The following is a 12,681-nucleotide window of genomic DNA, read 5'->3' on the forward strand; positions in this document are numbered from 1 at the left end:
TTTTCGCGTAGAATTACCCCCTTTCCGCTTGTATCACCAGTTACCAGCCACCCTGTATATTATATTTGGCCCGGTCATCGTACTACGGACTATGTCCATAATATTTACGTTTGGTCCGATCATCTACTACAAGCTATAACCGTAATATTTACGTTTGGCCCGATCATCGTACTATGCCCGTGGTTGTAGGTTAAGGGGTTAAATATCTTATTTCAATTTTGTATTTATGTACTCAGTACTTGAATATTATATTTAAGAACTGTATAATTTAATAGCCTTCAGATTGATTATTATAACATGAATGATTCGTATTTTTATCGTGTATAACGTCTTTCGTCAAACTACTTATATAATTTATTCGATAGATTGACTTGAACCAATGTTATTCTGTCAATTATCCATTAATCTGGTCGTTGATGATATTCTGTATATACTATTTTTAGACGTGATAATAACTATGAAATAGCGCGTTAATTTTAAATTTTCAAAATTCGAAGGATTTATGTCTTAAAATCCTATATAAAGAAGTTTTATTTAGATTTGGTTGCTGAGAGTATTTGTGGAGTTAATAAACGATGCAAGCAAATGTTTCTAATAGAAACAAGAACCTTATTTCCGTGCATTTTGACATCTATGTCATATATTACTTGAAAGTTTCAATACTTTTACAGATTTAGAAAGAGAGCAAACGTCATATTTTTCGAAGTCATATATTTTTAACGAGACTACGTATTTTTAATATTATGATAGTTGAGATTAAGACTAATTTAGCGATCTGTATATTTAATGACTCGATGGAATCATAATACTTTTTTGTATATTTTTGTGGCGGAATCACAGGAAAAACTTACTATTTGATTAATCAATACTTTCGGTCTGTAGACATTGATGACGAGTTTCTTACTATTTTTCGAACTAATTTTTAAATAAAATCCACTTTGTATTATTGTTAGAAAATTAGTCTAAATCAAGAACTAAAAAAGGAGAGTGAAAAGCTTATACCTACTCTCTCCGAAAATTGTCATATTATAATTTTAAAATGATAAGGAAAAGTAACTTTACGGTATTGAAAAATTGTTTTGCTCACTACGTATATTCGTCGGTATCTGGACTGTTAAGATATTGATGCGTGTACTTCAATTGCAATCTGTTATCTTGTATGCAACACTTGAATTAACACTTTGATAAGAGATAACAATGAGAAAAATTCAGTACACATAAGTGCTAGCATAGCGAAGAAAGTTCAAGTAATTGTTATAGGATATACAGGGTGAGACACGTAAATCAGGTCACTTGAATATCACGGCTGTTATTGCATGAACCTATTTGACATCCCCCCTCTCATCCCCCTCTCATCCCCGTCCCTCTCATCGCCCCTCCCTCTCATCACCCCTCCCTCTCATCACCCCTCCCTCTCATACCTCTCCCTCTCGCCCCTCCTTCTCATCCCCCCCCCCCCCCCAAGTTACACAGCACCCAAAAAGTAGACTACCGAAGCGTCCTGTTTTGCGACCAAGTTTTCAGGACAGAAAAATCAACGAAAAACAAAATCATATAAAAGCTCCGCTCCCCAGCGGCTTAAACCCAAAGATTGTATTAAACACAAAAAATGTAAAGCGCCGACATATAATATAGTGTGGCTATGTCGTACCGTCGCGTATCGGTACCTTTGCCTAACACATCATTACCAAAATTCAGAGTTTATTGTGAATACCCAAATGTATTAAAATGTATCTTGGTGTAATAAACATTATTAAAAAAAAAAAAAAAATAGAAAGCTGTTATTGCATGGCTTCGAAGGACATATAATTTGGTGTAAATAGTTGTTTGAAAGGTGGACGCGTACAGGTTATATAAAGGTCAATTTTTTTTTAAATGATATGATGTTTGTTTACGTACCATCTAGTAGAACATCTTAAAATACACACAATGAACTGTGGTTGAAGGTAACTGAAGGTCAGTTGCAAGGAAAAATAATTTACTTTATGAGAGCGATCGAACACTTTATTTTATGTAATGGCAATTTATTAATGTATCAGTACACTGTTATTTTGAAAGTTAAAAGTGGTGACCTTGAGCATCGATGCGTGCCTTAAACCGTTGCGATTGATTCATATCATGGCATATCGAATTTCGTTCCGATTAATCACGAAACAAGCTCATGCTACGCGTTCTCTTGTCTCTTTTCTGATTGTCGAAGTTTGATTGTATACTTGCTGCTTTAATTCTTCCTATAAATAAAAATCAGCGATTAATCCGATCGAAATTCCACGTGCCATGATATATCTCTTGCAACGCTTTAAAACATGAGCATCGATGCTCAAGGTTACCACTTCGAATATTTGACGAAGCAGGGCAATGGAAGATTAATAAATCATCACTACATAAAATAAAGTATTCGATCGCTCGCTTAAAGTAAATTATTTTCCCTTGTAGTTGATTTTCTGTGATCTTGAATGACCTTGAACCATAGGTCATTGTACGTGTCTCAAAATGCTCCATTAGATAGTACATAGAAAAACATATCATTTCGTATTAATGTTATTTAAATCAAATTATGTACCCCTTGACACGATATAAATTTGATCTGACATATTTTTTTTGTCAGTAACAACAACTTTCTTGAGATATTCAATCCTGTTTTAGGTGCGTCACACTGTATAGTTTAGATTTGCAAATTGGAATTTATTTAAATGAAGTCGCGTTTAGCACCATTTTCATTGAAAGAATTTTAGAAATTTGATGAAAAAAATTCGATAATCCTGCAATAAGAATTATGACATTTTTTTCATTATCCGGATTTCTGTGATATGTGTGAACAGTCGAGTCAGCATCGATCGCGCGTTATAAATGATGGAATCGATCGCTCTGTCGAAGCAGTTACAGAAAGTGATTAACTCTGCGTCAGTTAGGACTCGTAATACCACTGATAACGAGCAAGGAGCATAAATAACATTTTCTCGTTTGACATTTGATTTTTGAGAAAATTGAGTTTGTGAAACTGTAGTATACGCTTTGAATAGCAAACATCCAATTGCAAAAATAAAAACAGATACGCATAAATGTATGTGCATATAAAGTGATCGTAAACCCTCGGATAGCAAAGGCTGCGGATCTGTTCTGACGTTATGCAAATATTTTACGTTTATTAATTGTTAAAATTATATTTTTTTAAATCCTTTTCATTTAACTATACAGGGTGGTTGGTACAAGCGGAAAGGGGGTGATTCTACGCGAAAAAGGTAGTCGAAAATATAGGATAAAATTTTTATTCTATATATATATTTTTTTTTAATTTTTCCATCGAGACAACGATCTACAGTGAGATCCATTATAACGTACCGCACGCGTACCGAGCGAAAATTCAAAGTCGATTTTCTCGAAAACAAAGCCTCGAACAAAAAATTTTTATTCTATATTTTCGACTTCTTTTTTCGCGTAGAATCACCCCCTTTCCGCTTGTACCACCAGTTACCAACCATCCTGTATATAATCCGTACTCGTAGCAGTAATATCGAAGCCTCCGCTAAGTGAAGACTAATAAATTAATTGGCGCTTCCTGTTAATAGCTACAGATAAAGTCCGGATATAATCAGATGCACGCGAATGCAGTAAATTTTCAGTTGAACGTTTTGAAAACAAAATGTCAAAAAGAAAATTTTGTTCTTCTCTTCCAATTTATTTCCATACGTATTGTCCCTAACAAATTGCCCAGATGTACCACGCATTTTGATATTCTCCATATAACTTGACGCATTCTTGAAATTTTTATTCCAGGTTTGTACAGGGTGTTCCGCAACATGTGGCCATAACTTCACTAATGGATTCAATACACTAAAAACCACGTTCAAAATGTTTGTCCTATTTGACCTTGCTTCTGAAGTATAGCCAAGTTTCCATAGTTAGACAGTTTTCGAATGAGAGATTTGTAAAACATTCGCAGTCGTCAACGAAATTGGACAACATTTGGTAATTTTGTTTGTTGTATTGGAGGTGAACACGATTACTTCGAACAATTCCCACAAATGCAAGCAAACAAACGGTACAATAGAAAAACGGTTGTATCTCGAAAATAAATTCAAATAGGACAAATGTATGTGTGAACTTTTCTTCTTATTTTAGTGTGCTGAGTCTACTAGCGTTTTGAAATATCCTGTATAATAACACGTTTATTCGCGGCTAAAGTCAAGCGAATGAGATCGTGACAGGAGAAAGGAAGTTCCTGTGTTTACTAGGATTAATATTAATAACTTACATTGCGGATTTTTATGCACTTATGAGAGATCTAAAGATGCAGTAATGTAAAAAATATCTAAAGTACAGTAGTAGTTATAATGATTCGTAAGATGTTGCCATTATATAAATTTGTCTAATACTAAAAGTATAATTAAAGGATGATAGGATTTAATTGCAGTTATACGTAATTATAAAAGAAAATAAAAATTGTTGTTATATAAAAGCTTATTTTCAATGTTAACGTGTGTGATTGCCTCAATTCTGATTACTATTTTACCTGTTAATCGAATATGTAAAGCTGGCCTTTATGAAAGTTATTGGCTCGGAATTTGAAAGTTCATTGAATACTATTTTTATAGTTTCTCCATTCGGAAGTAATTTATTCATTAAAAAATTATCTGGACTAGTTGAACGCGTGTTACTGATAGCGTGTGGGTATTTTATGTAATATAAGGTATACAAACATTTTACATCCAAAAGTTTATCTTCCATGTCAAATTAAATCATTTCGTCCAATCGGTTAATTATTTTACATTTGTTTCCATATTTTCCTTAATGGCAGTGAAATTTTTTAATTTTAATTTTGATGATACTCATCTATGAGAAGGCTGAATATTTTCGCCATATACAATAATAATCCCAAATTAATAATCCCTATTAATAATTCTACAGTTATAATGTCTATTAATGTACGCTGTACATCGATGCACAGATATTATTACCAATACATACGAACGTATTTTATTGGATTGAATCAAGCGATTGTTATTTAGGTTTCATCTCGTCACGTATTAAGTTCATAGTTCACAAGCACGACAATTACGATCTATCAAGTTCGATTTGCGATTCATGTCTGGTTATTTTATAACGACAAGATATGGATTAATTTAAAGTCACTGTTACAAGTTCGAAACATCTGAAACTTTAAGCTTGTGGTTTGAAAGTTACGTGAGGTAGGAATTCTACCCGTTTGACTACAGGATGGCGTTCAGTGTTGAAACGACTTCACAGGAATAGCTACAGCTTCAAATTCGTATGCATCTTTCTTAGTACTTTGGCTATTACTTTTCGATACGACTGTGGACTAGCAATTTCCATTTCTTATATTTTTCTTCCGCCTTGTAAGTACGTTGTTAAATATAATATTTTTAGGATGGATATTACGTTATCAATACGAAATTATATTAGTAATTATTAAACGTAAATTATTTTCATGATAAAAATTATTTGCTTTAAACATATAAAACTTAAATGAATATTTTTCCTTTATAGTTATACAGGGTGGTTGGTAACTGGTGGTACAAGCGGAAAGGGGGTGATTCTACGCGAAAAAAGAAGTCGAAAATATAGAATAAAAATTTTTTTTTTAATTTTTCCATCGAGACAACGATCCACAGTGAGATCCGTTATAACGAGACGCGATAAAGTGCACGCGTACCGAGCGACAATTCAAAGTCGATTTTCTCGAAAACAAAGCCTCGAACGAAAAATTTTTATTCTATATTTTCGACTTCTTTTTTCGCGTAGAATCACCCTCTTTCCGCTTGTACCACCAGTTACCAACCACCCTGTATATATCTGTCATAGATTATACAACAAACTTTGACATGTTTCATAACTTGAAAACAATTAAAAGTTAATAACACCATTTTGATGCAATAATTCCATGTTTTAATTAATCACTTATTTAATCGTCGTAGAATCGATCAAATTCTTAATAATACTTGAAATATTTATAGCTTTCTCGAAAATACTATTAATCAAAATCTTAATTATTTAGAATTACAATGATTGAAATCTTAAGTTGATCATTGTTGATAGTTTTTGGTTTATCCTTTATATTTGTCGCTCCCAATCTAAATTTTTCATGTCTATAACAGATCGTCTCTTTTCTTGAAGATGCTTTTCAGAATCTTGTATTAATGTCACAAATGTATAAAAGCTTTACTATATTAAATCAAAGATTAAGATCTTATCAAATATACACTCGAATTCATACAAGTCGAAGCCATATAATTATCAAAAGACCGATTGTACTGCTATGTACTGCTTGAAACTTTAAATTGACATTTGGTAAATTCTACTTAGCAATACTTTTAATCTCCAAATGACTTCTGAGTGATATTGTAATTGTGAAATTGGCCATTTCATATATGACAAATTAACATTTTCTGTTCATTTAGTAACCAACAATTTCTATTAAAAGCCATCTATACAATGAATTCCAAGGCAGAACATCATATATTAAAAACTTAAAAACTTACTTATGGAAGTAAATATCGTGATATGCGCTATTCGGAGCAAAAGGAGTATTATACTTTGTTATATTACCAACTAATCCTTAAACCCAGCAATCGATTCTTTTCCTCTAATATTTCTTTCTAATAGTCAGTAATTTCCATTAGAGTTCTAAAAAAATAAATCTAATGTTAGAAGAAAATGTACATATATATATTTGTTTTTATAAATGTGTACATATCCTATTCGTGAAAAATGTAAAACCGCGTTCTGACAAAATCCTGATAAACTATTCTGAAGTAAGAGTAAGAAAATATTGGAATACAAATGTATACTGTAAGACATCTTTTAAACCCTTGCCTAGCAGGTATGCCTCCCAGGTAAAAGTAATATTTGACATTCTACTCGAAGTATCCGTCCGAGACGTACAGAATTGCAGATTACTGCTGCTTACTGATTTCCAAATAGTTTGAAGGAAGTAAGAAGTTTTCAAATGCGAGTCAAATGTAAAATAAATATCTTACTTTGCTTTTAACTAGGCTCAGACATCGTATATTAATGAAGATTTTTATTTATGGATTTTCAAGTGTTATCATATATCAAAATAAATTTTGTTACATTCTGTTTATTTTACCGTATATTTTCTACTAATTATATGAAATATTTATACTTTTTTAACAAATATAATTATATTTTATACAAATAATTCAACACGGCAGGATGTTCGAAACAATGCTCTAATTATTATTGATATAATTAATGATATACGTATTTTAAAAAATCAGACCATAAGAAAAAAGTGCAAAAATTGAGAGGACATGTTTAAATATTTAATCTCTGTATAATAATGAATATATCAACATATTAATACACGTGGAAATAGATAAATTTCGTCCCGTTTCATTTATTTTATTATTCAACGTACTCTATATGAATCGCTACATAAAATAATTACTAATATAATATTCACTCCAAATTGGTTTTATAATGTTCGTAATATTCAGTTTCCTATTTAATTCGTTATCACTTGATTGCACGAATATTCAATTTGATTTCACGATGTTACGACCGTTCGCGGAGAGACGCGGTCGCTAGGAAAACGCGTCAGCGAGAGGCGTAAATTCTCGCTACGATTATGTTAATCGACGCCGCGAAATAGTCGTTCCCCTGTTTCGGTTAAGATAACAGAGGTGGTTTAATGAATGTAACACTGTATTAACAGGTTAACATAGAATAATATATTTTACAATAATATGATGAATATGTTACAGAAATTTGACTCGACTTTGCGATATCTCTAGATAAATTCGTTTGCTCGTCAGATTTGTCGAAGTGTCACGTTTGACTCGTCAGAAGGAACTGAACGCCCTTCGATTATTCCTTTGTTTCATTTGGAAGACGACCCCCACTATGCTCGGGTCACGCCACCGCTCGCGCCTATGATCACGATGCCTCTTCTAGTGTGAAAAACGTAACGGTCAAAAATCGACGTTTCTAGAGCTCGCTGCTTGGCGACAACTATGCTCTCGTCGATACATTGTATATGATCCGGCGGGCAGATAAGACGGTTTGCCTGCGACGTTGTAGGACCGCGAGCGACGATTAGAAAATACAGCCTGTGGTAAGCCTCGTGGCGTAACACACGATTTAGATTCAGTCTTTCAAAGTTTCTTCTCAAGGTTTCCTACCTAATCTATCGAAAATTTTCTGTAATGAAGATTACATCAAGAAATTGTAAACATCAATACATAACCAATATATTTCAATCCAGCGAATATACAGGGTGGTTGGTAACTGGTGGTACAAGTGAAAAGGAGGTGATTCTATGCGAAAATACAAAATAAAAATTTTTCGTTCGAGGCTTTGTTTTCGAGAAAATCGACTTTGAATTGTCGCTCGGTACGCGTGCACTTTATCGCGTCTCGTTATAACGGATCTCACTGTGGATCGTTGTCTCGATGGAAAAATTAAAAAAAAAATTTTTATTCTATATTTTCGACTTCTTTTTTCGCGTAGAATCACCCCCTTTCCGCTTGTACCACCAGTTACCAACCACCCTGTAGATCTTTGCATATTATTTATTACATTTGGTTTGGGTAACTTCGTGGTTTAGATTGAAGGATATTAAGTTTCTTACGATCTGAAGGTATTTTAATGCCACCATAAAAATTTGATGTCACGGAAGCGAAATGAAATAAGAGAACTTAATCAATAAACGTCTCAGTGAAAAATATACGAATGTGCATTTTCTACTAAAAGCTTTTTATATTTGCACCAATACTAACCGTTCTAATGTATTTTCCAATAAATTGCTACGTTAATATAAAGTTTCTCGATACGGCGATACCTTTTGGTCACATATGTACATATATTGGAAACCACCGAAGTTAAATTAAAGTACAAAGTTTTACCACATTGCATACGTCCTTCGGATTCGTTTACAAGTTTCTTACACTGTTTCTGCACTGGATAAATTTAGGCTATTTCTCTGTATAAAATATTAATTGAAGTGTTTTAAGAACTTATTGATTCACAGATATTAATTCATAATGGTATTAAAAGTTATTCACTTATATTCATTTTTTAGAAGAGAAATATTATAATTCGTGGATTATAACGGATATCGTTTTTATTGAAGAATGTAAAACATGTTCATGTGAATTATAATAATTTGCAAAGGTGGGCGCTTATTTCGCGTCAATAATAGTAATAAATAGTAAAATATTATTGGTCAATGTTACGACTACAATTTTTATAAAAAATATTACACTAACGTTTAACATAATTTTAATATTATTGAAATAAATACAATTTATGATAATTAAACAAAATACAAATATTCCTACACTCATTAAACTAAAATAAAATGTCAACAATTATATTTAACATAAGCTACTCTAAATTCTCAACTGATCAATTAATTGACATTTATCAATAATAAATCTGTTTGTTTATTTATTACCATAGATTTACTACTATAGTCTGCTGGTATCATCGATATGCCTGGTTCTGAACGATGAACATTTCAACGTTTATTGTATCATAAGACCATAAATCAACTACCCTTTATCGGCAAACTTTATAGCACGTCTCTGCAAAAGTAACTATAACACGATCTTGGACTTTACCTATCCGATCAACTGTAACCTTCAAAGGTTAATAGCATTCAACGTTTATCATTGAGGTATGTTATTTCAGTGTCTCTTCCTCCGCCCTTCCACCCCTCTCGTTCATTCACTCGTTTATTGATATTCATTTGTGCAAATTTCATAACAGTATTATTATTAGAAATTTGTATTCAATTTATTTTAAACAGGATAGCAAGCTGACATATATTGCAATATAAAGAAATCTGTTTTGATTAAATTTCAATACGTCCTTCATTAATTTACAAAATATTATTCAAAATAATGTGATGTAATATTTCTTTTAAAACTTGTAGCAAAGTGAATTATAATTTCGTTTATTCGGCTTTTAAGAAAATCTAATCTAACAAATTTAAGAAAATAAAATAAATATTTTGTCTTGCAGTAAACAATAATTCCCCCATGGAAATTCAAATTGTCTCAATATCAAGAGTGGGAAAAATGTTATATCACATCATTAATACATTAATTTTCATAATATCTACTGAAGAGCGAAAAGTACAATGAAATATTCTTACAATCGATAATAATATTAAGTTTTTCTACATCTTCCTCAGGCTTCAATCAGAGATTTCTAAACACGTATAATATTAATTTTTGTTCTTTGGTTATATCATTTAGATTATGTACATATGTATGTTGTATGTTTGTGTAATATGTGTAATATATATTAATAGAAATATGTATAAATAACATATAAATATGTTTATGTATTTATAAAACATATAAATAGCATAATACATGCTATATACAATACAAATAACATAATATATAAGACATACTATTTATGTTGTTATATAGTGTATAATTATATTTACATATAATTCACGTATCATTTATAGGTTTTTACATATAAATGATAACATAATTAATATTCAAGTAATGGAATAAATGTCGTCAGTAGTTTATATAAATCCTTTTTTGACAATATCTATCTATTATTGCATCCTCCACTCTATGGAAAAGTGGTTTCACATATAGGGCTTCAAAATGAACGAAAATAAATCCACACATGTAACAAAATGTAGTAGTAGATATATCATAAGAGTTAACAAACATCGAAAGCCCCTAATTACTAAATTACTCAATACGTCGGACCAGATCCGCAGGCTAAGAAAACGCTATCCGTTAGACCTAAGCACTAGATTCAGCTAGAAATAAACTTATTATAAATAATTAGCCATGTCATTGCACCACGCCAGGGAAACTTACTCAAAATTCTCAATGCGAGAACTGATTGTAAAGTACTTGTAAATAAAAAAAAAGAAGCATCATCGTGACGGAAAGTGATTCTCTCTCTTGAGGTCTCATCAGCGGATTACATAGCGTCTCCACGATCAGTGAATATTCTACAAAGAGTTAGTTTAGAAAAAAATCTATCTATTAATAGGAAGTATCTTTTTAACGAAAAAAATAGAATATCGAATGACCAAACGAAGATTGAATATTTCAATGTCGGTTACAATGCAAGATAACTGAAAAATTCAATTATAACAGCCTTAATGAAAGAATCTGCTAATATATTTATCGAGTTGACGTTAGTTATCATCTTTACTGGCGAGTTTGTGTCTGTGGCCAGTAACAAATGAAAAAATGAACGAAGATATTTCAGCCGTCGCCATATGGCAGATTTGATTACGAGAATTTTTATTTGAGTGACTGTATCCGATTTGGTTGATATTTAAGGAATTACTCTGGTCACTCGCGTTATTTAAAATTTACTGACACTTGGGAGAATTTATGAGATAAAATATGCTATTTGAGTGTTTCAGCGATTCTATAATGACGATAACGTAAAAATTAAAAATCGTATTAAAATATATAGTTATATAATAAAACGATATGTTTTTTTGATAACATTTTTTTGGTCTCTTTCAATAATTTTCATTACAGTCACTGTATGTAAAGTATGTAAAATATGAGAATATCTCTCCATATCATCTATATCCATTCATATGAGATTCATATGAGTCCAAGTATATGATTATTTTATAATTTGATATAGTATATAAAATAAGAATAACACAAAGACATATAAAATAACAAAATAAATAATATTAATAATAAATAACAATAAATAATTAAACTGGAAAATTAAGACTTTCTCTTTCGTTATTATATGTATTTCGCAATTGACAAATTGTTTTTCAGCCTATACTTACACTTCTCACTTCGTTTCTCATATTTTCCTTTACCAACTCAATCGCTCTACACTGCATCAGACATAAAAAGCACGGAAAGTAATCTCCAAACGTAATATCGAATCAATCTCTAAAACGTCAAATCCCATGTCATGCGTAGTACATCAATTCACCCTCTAAACGGACAATTTCTTCCTCAATCCATTTTCTCGCGAAATAAAATTAAAAAGAAAGCTAAGCGTAAGAATATAAAACGCGATAGCAGTAAAGGAACGTGAATTTTCATTCGGTCATGCAGAATTTATCGCGGAAGTCAAGAGGCGAAAGGGGAAAACGATTGCTGAAAACGATTTTGCGAGGGAAAAACAGAGAAGGGCGCAGACTTGGGCACAAGGGTAAAAGCTTTTTACTTTAATACAAGCGTCCAACTTGCATGTGCCACGCATTTCATGTTCATCGATCTCCGGTGTTGAGTCGAGGGACGATGGGAAAATGCCGCGATCGAAGCGGGAAACAGGCGAGATTAGACCGAGACATGAGATTTCTATGAAATAAAACGTGGTGACGAGCGAGAAAATTGGTTTCGGAGTACTTTCCAAACCCTTCTTTTTTTCTTTTTTTTTTTTTTTTTGCGATAAGCGAACTTTTATTCTCTTAGAGGGCAAGTTTTTCTTACCATGAAAATTCTATTGAGATGGAATTGCGTTGAGGTAGCGCGCGTTGTTAAGGCAGCAACCGGGAAACTTAACAACGTGTCTTCGCCTGGATTTGATTTAATGAAGTAGAAGTATGGTTGGTGAGGGAGATGTTGAGAAAGTTTGCAAATTTAATCGGACGTTAGGGCAATGTATAATATACGTACATAGCTGGAAGTGCTGAAGATTGGGATATGTTGTTTTTTAAAGAACCATTTGAGAGGA

At 32.0% G+C, this 12,681-nt stretch overlaps 1 protein-coding gene across 8 annotated transcripts in view; it reads left to right on the plus strand.

The window, feature by feature from the left end:
• LOC126866628 (RYamide receptor-like) overlaps window positions 1-12,681 on the plus strand; it is a 369,792-nt gene that overhangs the window by 166,573 nt on the left and 190,538 nt on the right. The window contains exons 1-3 of one of the 8 annotated variants that reach the window (XR_007689988.1): window positions 4,996-5,357; window positions 9,442-9,658; window positions 10,463-10,633. The exons of 5 other annotated variants lie outside the window; for them this stretch is intronic. The gene's annotated coding sequence lies outside the window, so the exon portion shown is untranslated. 2 more of the 8 variants (XR_007689989.1, XR_007689987.1) reach the window with 2 other exon arrangements.

The sequence above is a fragment of the Bombus huntii genome, chromosome 1 (genome assembly GCF_024542735.1).
Source record: "Bombus huntii isolate Logan2020A chromosome 1, iyBomHunt1.1, whole genome shotgun sequence".
In the NCBI taxonomy this organism is placed as follows: Eukaryota; Metazoa; Arthropoda; class Insecta; order Hymenoptera; family Apidae; genus Bombus; species Bombus huntii.